General features: G+C 36.2%; 1 long non-coding RNA gene across 1 annotated transcript; it reads left to right on the top strand.

Moving 5' to 3' along the window:
- The first annotated feature begins 10,823 nt into the window (after positions 1-10,823).
- LOC135148546 (uncharacterized) lies at positions 10,824-11,680 on the top strand. The gene is made up of 3 exons (XR_010286605.1): positions 10,824-10,891; positions 11,031-11,077; positions 11,473-11,680. It is a non-coding gene; the product is annotated as an uncharacterized LOC135148546 (long non-coding RNA).
- The last annotated feature ends 1,122 nt before the right edge of the window (positions 11,681-12,802 follow it).

Genomic DNA, 12,802 nt, shown 5'->3' with positions numbered 1-12,802 from the left:
GGAAGTCTATGTTGAACAACCCCCTGGGTTTGAAGACAAAGAATTTGAAGACTTCGTATACTTTCTCTTCAAAGCACTCTATGGCCTGAAGCAAGCCCCTCGAACCTGGTATGACACTCTTTCCAAGTTCTTACTTGAAAATGGTTTCACCAGAGGTATCATCGATAAAACTCTTTTCCATAAAAAGCATAAGGATGATATAATTCTTGTACAAGTATATGTCGATGACATTATATTTGATTCTACTAATGATCTTTTGTGCGAGAGATTTGCTAAGTTAATGCAGAGCAAGTATGAGATGAGCATGATGGGAGAATTGTCCTTCTTCCTAGGACTTCAAGTTATTCAGAAGCCTGACGGTATTTTTATCTGCCAATCTAAATACATCAAGGATCTTCTGAAGAAATATGGAATGGAAGAAGCATCTCCTGCCAAAACCCCTATGCCAACTGCTGTCAAACTTGATCAGGACAAATCTGGTAAGTCAGTTGACATCACGAAGTATCGAGGTATGATTGGCTCTCTCTTATACTTAACTGCTAGTAGACCAGATATCATGTTCGCAACTTGTTTATGTGCTAGATTCCAGGCTGATCCTAAAGAGTCACATCTTATAGCTGTTAAGCGTATTTTTAGGTATCTTAAGGGAACCCCCAATCTAGGGATTTGGTATCCTAAAGATACAGGTTTTAATCTGATTGGCTATACAGATTCTGACTTTGCAGGATGTAAGATTGATAGGAAAAGTACTTCAGGAAGCTGTCAGTTTCTTGGACGAAGGTTGGTGTCATGGTATAGCAAGAAGCAACACTCCGTGTCTACGTCTACAGCAGAAGCTGAATACATAGCTGCTGGAAGTTGCTGTGCTCAAATCTTGTGGATGAGGAATCAACTACAAGATTATGGACTCATGTTGGATAAAATTCCGATTCTGTGTGATAACACGAGTGCCATTGCCATTGCCAACAATCCTGTTCAACACTCCAGGACAAAGCATATTGATATCAGGTATCATTTCCTTCGCGAGCATGTCATGAATGGAACAGTAGAGTTACACTTCGTACCTACTGATCAACAAATTGCAGACATCTTCACTAAACCACTAGACGAATCCACTTTCTCTAGACTGGTTGGTGAACTTGGGATGTTAAATATGTCAAATTAATTTGACAAGAAATAACTGCAATTTGTTCGTAAGTTCACAAGTTTTAAAATGTACATATTTTCAGGATTTGTGAATTTACAAAGTGCATCCAGTATTTTACATAATTTTCTGATAATTAGTTTTAATTATTTGCCATAATTTATATGATTTGCATGATTCTATGTGATTATGTGATTAATTGCTAAGTGGTAGATATTTAGAATTAATTTTCTTGAATTATTTAAGTGCTTATATTCAATTAATGAATATTAGTGTTTATTTAATTCATATTTTAATTATATTTGATTAATGGATTTGAAGCAATTCAAATTATTTTAAGTTGACCATTAATTGAATTTTAATTAAAATACTTGCAGCATAATTAATGAAATATTGTTTGACTAATTTTAATTTAGTTTAACTTTATTTTAAGTTAATTGTGATTTATTGAATTTAATTATCAAAGTATTTTGTCTCGAACAAAATATTTCCATAAATTAACTTTGATTTATTTTGTCTAAGTGGCAAGTTTGCTGTTGAAGCGCAAACTTTGACCAAAAGTCAAAGTTTGCGCCTCTAGTACATATATATGTGCCCATGACTTCTCTGCACACTTGTTTACTTAGTTTTCTAAGTACCAAGTCGCGCCACTCATACACTGTATGTGTATGAGGGGCAAAATGGTACTTTCCATTGTTGCGCCACACTCATTCCCTGTGTATAGCATAGAGGGCAACTTGGTCATTAACCAAGTTGCGCCTCTCATCCCTCTGTATGCATATATACAGCACTTGGCATCTTTTCTTTTTCATCTTCAGCCATATACATACACAGACATATACACTCGTTCAAAACCTCTCCACTGCCATTCAAACACTCGAACTCGAGATTTTTAAATCTCCAAAACACAAACAAAACTCTGTCCATTTACTGATCTGAGACCAGATTTGGGATCCCCGTAACAAAAGCTTTCACTTCATATAAATCTTTTCACGATCCGTGACCGTTTTTCGTAAGGGTTTTTCGAACCTTTTCATCTTCTCGGACGATTTTTTACGTGTTTTTAGTGTCCATAATTTGCGAGACCGACACCATAATTCTTAGAATTTCAAGAAGTATAACATACTGTAATTTCATCGAAATCTGAAATTCTTGAATTTAGGGTTTTACGGAGCGTTATTATTTAATTATTTTCGTGACATAAGTTGAAATTTGTTCGTTTTTATTCGTGAAACGAAATTTATAATCATTTTTAATTCTAATTAAAAATGGCTGCAAATTTTGAGATTCCGAAAACAAATTTCACTATTGTTGAAAATAATAATTTAATTACGCAAGCGAATTATCGACGCTGGGTTCGATACATGTCAGAATTTTCTTTTGCTAGGTTTGCTATGACTGAGTCTGTATACCTTAACAAATCTCTACTTCGAGATTTTCTGTCCTCTATCTCTGTGGTAAATGAAGAACAGGTATTTGGACTCAAATGCGTTATTCAGGGACGAACACTGACGATCACTGAGAACACCCTGAACACTGCTCTGCAACTTCCAACAGAGAATTTTGAAGATGTTCCAGATAGAGCTGAAAGGACAAACTTCTTCTTTGCTATCCATTGCCAGAGGGAAAATGGTGATCTTCCCAGCAAAATGTACGTGAAGCATTTACCTCGAGAATGGAATTTCTTCTTTAATTCTATTTCTCATGTATTTGCACCAAAGACTGGAGGGTTCCATGGCATCACAACCTTCAACCAGGAGATTGGAATTGCAATAGCTCATAATACAAGGATAAATCTGGGACACATGATCATGGGAGCTTTTCAGGACTCCCTAAGGAAAAACAGAAACATACTCCTCTATCCTAGGTTCTTCCAGATTGTGCTGAATCAACTGCTGACTCCTGCTGAAAGAGCTGTCTATCCCAATATAGACAATGTTATATGCTCTTTCATGACTACCAGGGTCATCTCTATGCTGGAAAACCATCAGAACTACACCAACAATGAAGATGTGGTTCTTCCGGAGGCAATGCAAGAATTCCTGAACAATCCAAATGTGCCTCCACCCCACATTCAAAATGTTGCTGATCCAGTGGTTCAGGAAGAGGAGGCCCCTGCAACTCGAAGTACTGAAGTCCCTGAGTCATCTCATCAAGCTAATATCCCTGAGACTCAAACTTCACAAATAGAAGAAGAGGTGATAGTGGAAGATGCACAGACATCCTCAGATGACAATGCTCAATCTGAAGGAGAGGATTCACTGCAAGACAACTCCACTGATTCTGAAGATGAAGTGGATACTCCTGTTCAAGTCCCTGTAGCTGCACCTTCTGATGATGCAATGATGGATATTGATGAACTCTTCACCAACACTTACAATCCACTGCTACAGTCAGGTATTCCTTCTGACTCTGACAACTTGTCCTTCGATGCACCTGATTGGGTTCAGAATCTTTTAGATTCCAATCAGCTTTCACCACCTATCACAAGTGCCAATGAATTTGAAATCCCCCAAATTCATAACCAAGGCACCACTTCACAAACTTTTGTAGCAGAAACTTCTCAACCCCTCAGCCAACCACTTCATATTTCTGAGAGAGCGGAAGAAAGTGCCTTAAGTGCACCACATAAGGAGATTGTTTCTGAAACTGCAGCTCTGTCTCCTAGTGAGGAAAGGAGAATAGAACCTGAGACAACTGCAAATCTGTCTTTTTCTTCACCACCTCAGCCAAACATTACTCCAATGCACAGTGAGGTTGCACACACGATAGAAGAATTGACGGTTGCTAACACCTTGTCGTCCATGTCAGGGATAGACACTGTTGTTACTGATCCTATTCAGGGTCAATTGCCTTCACAGGCTTCTGGGGGAAACTTGGATGAAATGCCACATTCTACATCCTTGTCTACCCCCCTGGGAGGAACATTCCCAGATCCTTCAAAGGACTCTTCACCTCTCGAAGGTGAACGGCAATCTGTTTCTGAGCCCTTCGTATCAGGAAGTGTGCCAGTTATAGAGGACTTGTCACAAAGTCTTTCGCCGTCAAAGGCAGTTGTGGGAAACCAGGGTGCTTCGCCAATTCAAGGATCACATCCTTCGAGCCCTGTGTCTACCCACCCTGAGATTCCAACTCAGGATCCATCAAAGGACTCACCACTTTCAAGTGGTCGGCAACTTGTTTCTTATGACTCAGATTCATCTGACGAGGAAACCGAGGACGAAGGCTTACGAACCTTCATTGCACCTTCTGTGACCTCTCTAGAAGAGGCTAAGAAGATTTCACTTGCAGGTACATCAACAGATGCTGGAACTTCTTTGAGTGAGAGGGAAACACTTACAGAACCTGTCATACAGAAACCCTCTGACCCACTGAGTGTTCTAGCTTTGAGTGAAACGAGAGAAACACCTACAGAACGAACAAGTGAGAACCCCACATCCCAACCTACAATTGAATCTGCTGTTCCAACTGTATCTGTGACAGAATTTGAAGCTCTAAAGTTCAAAGTTCAACATCTAGAAGCTGAGAATCTTGTTATACGGGAGGAGTTGGTAGAAATCAAATCAACAATGGAACAAAGGTTGGCTGCCCTGGAGGCTAAATTGCTGGCATCTCAACCTTCCAGAGAGGATTACTCAACTGAGGGGGAGAGAGAGCAGCAGAAAAAGCAAAAGGAAAGAGGGTGATAAGAATGGTTGGTGCTGAGAATGATGAGTTGGAGGAAGGAGAAATCCCAGACAATGAAGTCTTTGCTGATGAACTTGCATATCATAATGACATCTTCCCTCCTCAAGAATTTGAAATTGCTAATCCACAAGACATTGCTGAAGCTTCTAAGGATTATGCTGAGCAAAGGAGAGTAAGGGAGAAGTTAGAAAATCAGAGACGGATTCGAAGGGAAAGGAGACTTGCCAACTTACATAAAGATGGAGCTGAATGGGATGCTGCTAGATCAGTGTTTGACTTTCCAGAGGTCACTCAAGAAAACAATGATGACGAAGTGAAAGATATCTTTGACTCCTTCAGGAACAATTACAAGGACTTACATGATTATCACGAGGTGTTAAATGATATCATTTCTACTGTGTCTGTTGCTGTGCTTCCCAGAAGAGGATGGATGGTAAACATGTCATTTGAGCTACAAAGAGAAGGCCATGGACTTAAGCATGTGTCAAGTCAGTTTCTCAGAGATCTATCTTTAACTGAGCTGTTTGTGGTAAGAAATAAGATCATCTCAACCGGCAGGAAGCATAATGAAGTATTCAGAGATATGGTGGAAGAATGGATCACTGATATTGGAGTTGAAATTCATGACAAACCTTCAGTTATCAAGTATTTCAAGGATGGTATGATTCAGAGTATTGGACTCACTGATGAAGCATTATCAACACACAATCCTCGTATACTGAAATATCTGGAAGCTCAAGTCAGGGAGAAGTGCTCAAGGACTAGCAAGGGAAGACTAACTGCTGAACTGCTATATGCCTATCGTCTGAACTTTGTTGCTCTGAGAGACTTAGACTTATCAACAATCAATCGTCAACCACCATATCCACTGCCTCCACTCAATCCTGAAAATCCTGAAAATCCAAAAGCACCTGTTGTAACCTACAATCCTACCTCTGTGATATTCAAAAAGAAGAAAGACTCTGAGGCCACTGCTATACCTCTGACAGAAATTGGAAAGTTCTCTTCCAAAAGAATCATTCGTGCTGTTGCTGCTGTCAAGTTATCAGTTGTGAAACAAGATAAGAGTGTGCTTAAAGATTTAATTGATCTTCTGGAGAGAAGGAAAGCTGTAGAGACTGTCCATAACACTTCAAGGGTTCGTGCTCATCCATCAAGAATCATCATGAAAATTGAAGGGATGGAGATGAATGTCACCTTTAAGAAGTTGAAGAAAATGGTTCATGTCCAGACTTTGGAGAAGATGAAGAAGAATCTAGAGCAACCTCCACCTGAGAACACACTGGAGCAAGTGGCACTGAGTACCATCACTGCTAGGATTGAAGAAATTGAGAGCAAACTCACTCAGAAGAAAGAGGAGGAAGCTGCAAAGAGAAAAGCAGAGCAGAAGCTGATTAATGCAAGAGCCAAGAAACCAAGGAGAGATTAGTTCAGACTAGAGGAACAATGGCTGCTTGTATTTACTTTTGATTTCTGGAAAATGTAAGATATAATCCAGACTGTACTTAGCATTATTTCCTGTTTAAAATAGTATGCTTTTTCATTGTGTCAGTTGAGTTATCCTCTTAAAGGATTTGCTTGTCGAACTCTAACAATCAAATAGGGGGAGATTGTAAAGCATAATGTAACGTAAATGTAATTACGATAACTCAACACAACTAAAGACAGGAAACAATACGTAAGTATAATACAGGAATCTACAGGTTGGAGATTCGATACGAATAGACAAAGACAATCAAGATATCTGAGACGAGCATCCGTCCACTGAAAGAAGTTCATTGATATGTTCAAGCCTCAGTGAAGAATAAAGTTCAATGTGTCTGCTATCAAGATTGCCTGAAGATCAAGTATCAAAGACCAGATGATTCCAGTATATTTAATTTGATTATTTATAATCAAATTTATCGAAGCAACATCTAACCCGGAATGACTGATCAAGTATATTATCAAGCAAAGGATTCAAAGAATTATTTCAGTTCGAGTCGTTCGTGAACCAGACCAGTGCACAGGACGTCAGGACATACGAAAGTATTCAGTGGATTCGATCAACGAATTAATTGATTAAGTCAATCAAGCTGCTCCAGGATATATTGCCAAAGAATTCATTGTTATGTGTATATATATATATATATATATATATATATATTAATTGTGAATTACCTGAATTTAAATAATTCAAGTAATTAAATAAACACAATTAATAATATAAATATATATATATATATATATATATATATATATATATATATATATATATATATATATATATATATATAATGGTGCAAATGAAAATCCAAGGGAAATTGTCTAAGTACAATACTGGGAGGAGCCAATGTTTGTTGAAGCGCAAACTTTGACTAAAGTCAAAGTCTGCGCCTCAATAACTCTTCACTACTTAGATTTTCTAAGTGTTCAAACACAGTGTACAGTGGGAAGGATTGATCAAGCGCCAAGTTTGACTGAAAGTCAAAACTTGCGCTTGATGTCTTCGTTGAAGAATAATGGCTAAGTAAAGGTAACTGTACAAAAGATTGGAGCGCAACATTTGACCAGAAAGTCAAATGTTGCGCCTCCTGTCCTTACACTCAGGAGCGCAACTTCCCCTCACACTTAGATTATTTCTAAGTGAAAGCAACACTGTGAAAGAAGATTCAAAGCGCAACTGTTGACCATCCTTGGGCGCCAACTTTGACCTGCAATATATAAATACATATATATATCTTCAAAGCGCAACTTTATGATATATATGTGTATATATACAACTGGCGCCACTTCTTGCATTCCTGGGACTTAGATTTATTTTCATAAAATGAATCCGTCCAGGACGAACTCAAGTCGTCCAGGACGAACTCGTTAACCATGGTTAGTTGTTGGAAAGTCTATAAATAGAGGTTGATGTTTTCTTTTGAAAACAACTACACACTTTGTAAGTGCACACACTATACACATTCTCGAGAGTTAAATTAGAAGATCGTATTTATCGAGAGTTTGTAATAGAGTGATTGTAGTCTCTGCAGCCGACACTTGTGTTGGAATTTGTAGCACCCGAGGATTATTTCTAATACAAGAATATTCCCCGACTTGCTGGAGTTATTTATTTACGATTTATTTAACATGGACTGAAACAAAGATTATCCGCAATTAAATTAAATCGAAGAAAATTGGTACGACGTATTCAACCCCCCCTTCTACGTCTGATTGGACCTAACAAGGAAAGGAAACGACGACATCATGAGGTTCCGCAATCGAATATGTGTACCATCTGATATAGAGATTAAGAAAGAAATATTGTCTGACGCACATTCATCATCTTTTTCGGTACATCCTGGATCTACGAAGATGTATAAGGATTTAAAACAACATTTTTGGTGGCCTAAGATGAAGAGAGAAATTACAGAATGGGTGGCAAGATGTTTAGTTTGTCAACAAGTGAAAGCGGAGCATCAAAGGCCAGGAGGATTATTACAATCGCTACCTGTCCCTGAATGGAAATGGGAACACATCACTATGGATTTTGTATTAGGATTGCCAAGGACACAAAGAGGAAATGATGTCATCTGGGTTATCGTGGATAGACTAACAAAGAGTGCCCACTTTCTGGCTATATCAGAATCATCACCTTTAGAGAAGTTAGCAAAGTTGTATATACGAGAAATAGTTAGACTGCATGGAGTACCTGTTTCAATTGTGTCTGACAGAGATCCCAGATTTACTTCAAGATTTTGGAATAGTTTTCAAGAAGAGATGGGTACAAAACTAAGCATGAGCACGACATTTCACCCTCAAACTGATGGGCAATCGGAACGTACAATTCAAATCTTAGAAGACATGTTAAGAGCTTGTGTGTTGGATTTTAAAGGAAGTTGGGAAGAACATTTGCCTTTAATAGAATTTGCGTATAATAATAGTTATCAAGCGACAATTGGAATGACTCCATATGAAGCTCTTTATGGACGTCGATGTAGAACACCGCTATGTTGGGATGAAGTTGGAGAAAGAAGATTGTTGGGGCCTGAGTTAATTCGTGTTACTACAGAAAAAGTGAAATTGATACAACAAAGGGTCTTAACAGCCCAGAGTAGACAAAAGAGTTATGCAGATAAAGATCGCCGAGATGTGATGTTTAAGGAGGGAGATTTTGTATTTCTTAAAATTTCTCCATGGAAAGGTGTTATGAGGTTCGGGAAGAAAGGAAAGTTAAGTCCTCGTTATATCGGACCATTCGAGGTTCTTAGAAGAATTGGAGAAGTGGCATACGGGTTAGCACTACCACCAAGTTTAGGACATATTCACAATGTGTTTCATGTGTCATATCTGCGAAAGTATATCTCGGATCCATCACATATTATAGATTATGAACCGATAGAAATTCAGAAAAATATGCAGTACGAAGAACTCCCAGTAGAAATAGTAGATCGCCGCGAGCAGAAGTTAAGAACAAAGGTCATACCACTAGTGAAAGTGATTTGGAGAAATCATAATATAGAAGAAGCAACTTTGGAACCCGAGGAAATGATGAAGGCGAAATATCCCCACTTATTCGATAAATCAGGTATAATTAAATTTTAAATTTCGAGGACGAAATTCTTTTAAGGGGGGAAGGATGTAATATCCCTACTTTATTTTATTTGAAAATACATAAATTATATGGATTTTGAAGAATATTATTATATTTTCTTCCATCTCGTAAAATTGCGTCCAATCTCAAAAATAAAATTTTGGACTTTTCGACCCAACAGTTTTGGTTTAGATGTTAGATGGGCCTAGGCAAGTAGCCAATCCCAATTTTTATTTATTGTGCATATGCTCAACCTCAATATATGGTGGAGGCAAGAGCCTCGTACTCACATCTTCTCGATGTGGGACAAGTTGCCAATACAAATCTTAAGTTTTATAGCTTGTCAATGTGTAACTTGATGATTAATTTCCATCTTTACTTCCATATTTATAAGAAGTGAAATTTTAGCCTTTCATGTCATATTTATGAACTTATTTTTCTTATCAGGCTAAGTAAAGCCAAGTGAAGGAATATGTTTTTACTTATATTTTAATATTTTAATTATATAGAACTTTGTGAGTTCATATGCAGAACTTGCGAGTTCTATGCTCAACTTCTATTATGGAAAGGGTGAGTTCCCTTTAATCACTTAAGAAGTGAGACTTGTTGGCTTTATATAGAGTTGAGAAAGAGATCTATTTAAAACTATCTCGATGTGGGATAAAATATAATTATCTACAAACCAAGCTACAAGTTGTAGCCGGGTTATTTGCAAGGATTGGCTCTATAGCCTTGAATTATATAAAGGAGGACATGATGTACCTTCTATACCTCCTCGATGTGGGACTAATTATAGTCCAAGTTAAACAACTAACTTGGGTTCATAGTATTAATTTAGAGAAAGAGATGATTACATCTCTTATGTCTCAGCAATGTATCTTTATCTATTTCTCTTCGTATGAAACTATATTAATTAAAATTTTAAACTGAATTTAATTGGCTATAACGGAGCCAAGAGAAAGCTAGAAACTTTCTTAAGTAAAGAGTAAGGTGAGTGGGATTTATATAGACATGGGATGGAGGGGAGTTGCTTTATCTTTTCAATGTGGTACATAGTAACTTGTAAATGGGATAGAAATCTCCCAACCCACATCTTCAAAAGAAAGGAGCAAGGATGGATATATATAGCAAGGGGCAAGGCATTAATTAATAAAATTTGGAGATTTCAACAAGACATGCATCTCTTGTGCACCTAGGCATCTTGCTAGCTTCTTTGAAGTTCTTTTCTTTTAATCATTATTTTTGTACCACATTGATAGCAATATGCTATATTCTTGTGAATATAACCAATGACCTAGTATCTATGCTAAGAAAATTAGAGAAGCAAGGCAAGCACAGCTTGGCGCCAAGGCAAGCACCACCCTAACGCCAACCTGTTTTATTTTCTCAAACCTATATTCACCATACCATATCGAGAGGGAGAAAAAGGAAAGTAGTGACTTTCCTTATATAAACACATACATGTCTAAGCTTACTAAATAGGAAGCTCTTGGCTAAATCTAGTAAGTCTCCTTACTTAGTATTTTCATAGTTTTATTAGTTATTATTTAATTATTGATTTATTTGATTTGATTAGTGGTAATTGGAGATTTATTATAAGCATGACTCGATAATAATAAAATAAACGTGTGAATATTTTAGGGAACGAAGTTGTTGGACTTGAGACTTAAATTAGGACATTGTGCACTGTAAGTATATACTGTACTTATTCGCTGTTGATGTTTAATATTTAAATGATGATTTGATTTTGAAAATCATGTTTTATTGATGAAAAACGAGTATTCTTGCATTGATATTTGATGAACTGATGATGATGCTTCCTTTTTGGAAGTAAAGCTAAACCGATTGTTTAGCTGGCCGGGATCCCAACTTGATGAATTGATGAACTAATCATGTTTGAATACTCGGTTTTAATCTTATGTGAACTATTTTGCTGTGATGAACCTTTGATGATATCGATAAATTCTTGATGATTATTTTATCGAAAGATTGTTTTAGTTTTTGGATAAACCTCAGTTGAATCGTACAATATATGCTTACTGAGCTTTATGAGCTCACTCTTTTATGTCACTAACTTTCTCAGGAAAGAATTTTGGAGAAGGATGTTCTGGAAAGGATAAGAATGTGATGAACTAAGGTTTTAGTGGCAACAAGAGGCATGTAGCAAGTAAAGGAAGATGCTAGTGTAATATGTTTGTGTTTGTGTTAGGAGCTTATGATGTAATCTTTTGTTACAAACTTGAAGACGTTGTAAGAGCTTTATATTATTAAGTGTTGTTAAGATTGTGTAAGCATATATTGAGTTAGTTAGTTTGTTTGGCATCCCCGGGCCGGGTTGCTGAGGTCATCCCGAGTCGGGGGCGCCACACATTGTATATGTATATATTATTTGAAAAAAATATTATCTTAACAAAATTAAAAATAGTTATATTAGTCTTTTTTTTTTTGCCAAGGAAAAAATGTTCTATTAGTCTTCATGATAAAGTAATATATAATTTTTTTAAAATAAGATTCATAAGAAAAATATGTAATAAGAATATTAATTTATTTGATTAGTAATTTAGACTACCAATTTTAATAATTAAATACAACGGTCAATACTAGTTCTCATTTAGACAACTTGTACATTATTATTTTTAATAATTCAATTATTGGATATCTAATTTATTTAAATTAGGTTTCTATTTAATGTTTATATATTCAATGAGAAAGTTAAATTAGAATTAATTAATCCGTTAGTTAAAGTTTTACATCAAAATTTAATAAATTTTACATTTAAATTAGTTTTTGTATGATTATATTTTTTTTATAATTATTATATCTTACTATTTTTGCACTTGTTTTTCCAGTTTTTTCTTTTTTTATAATTATGTCAAAATAATAAAAAAATGATTAATTTTTATTATTTTATATAATAACTATTATTTTTTTTGTTGTTGGGGCACATATTTTTTATTTTGCACATAGCACCTAGAATTTCAAGCACGGCCCTGTTATTGAAACAAATGATTTTCTGTCGATTACAAATAATCGAACTGTCAAATATTACCAAAAATATTCATTCAAACCGAAGTGAGTAGCGGCTTGTTTTGGGAGATGGGTATAACATGAGATTTATAAATAACGAGTGTGACTCTTGTGCTGGACAGTAAATTACCATAAGAGTTAAGAATGCAGACCGGCCCCAAATGGTAAAGAAAAACTTAATTTTTCTACAATCATTAAATTAGATAAACAAACGCTAAATATATCCCGAGGAATGAGTCTAATTTTATCAAATACAAATTACCCTAAAGTACCTTATAGAACAATGTAAACAAAAGAATATAACGACTGGTCAATGGTCAGTTAATGGGGAACAACTGGAAGAGGACAACAGAGAAATGGCACTATTAGTGAAAGGCATATGTTAA

Source organism: Daucus carota, chromosome 8, assembly GCF_001625215.2.
Source record: "Daucus carota subsp. sativus chromosome 8, DH1 v3.0, whole genome shotgun sequence".
NCBI lineage: Eukaryota > Viridiplantae > Streptophyta > Magnoliopsida > Apiales > Apiaceae > Daucus > Daucus carota.
Note: the sequence above shows the minus strand (reverse complement) of the source record. Positions and strands in the feature narration are given on the sequence as shown.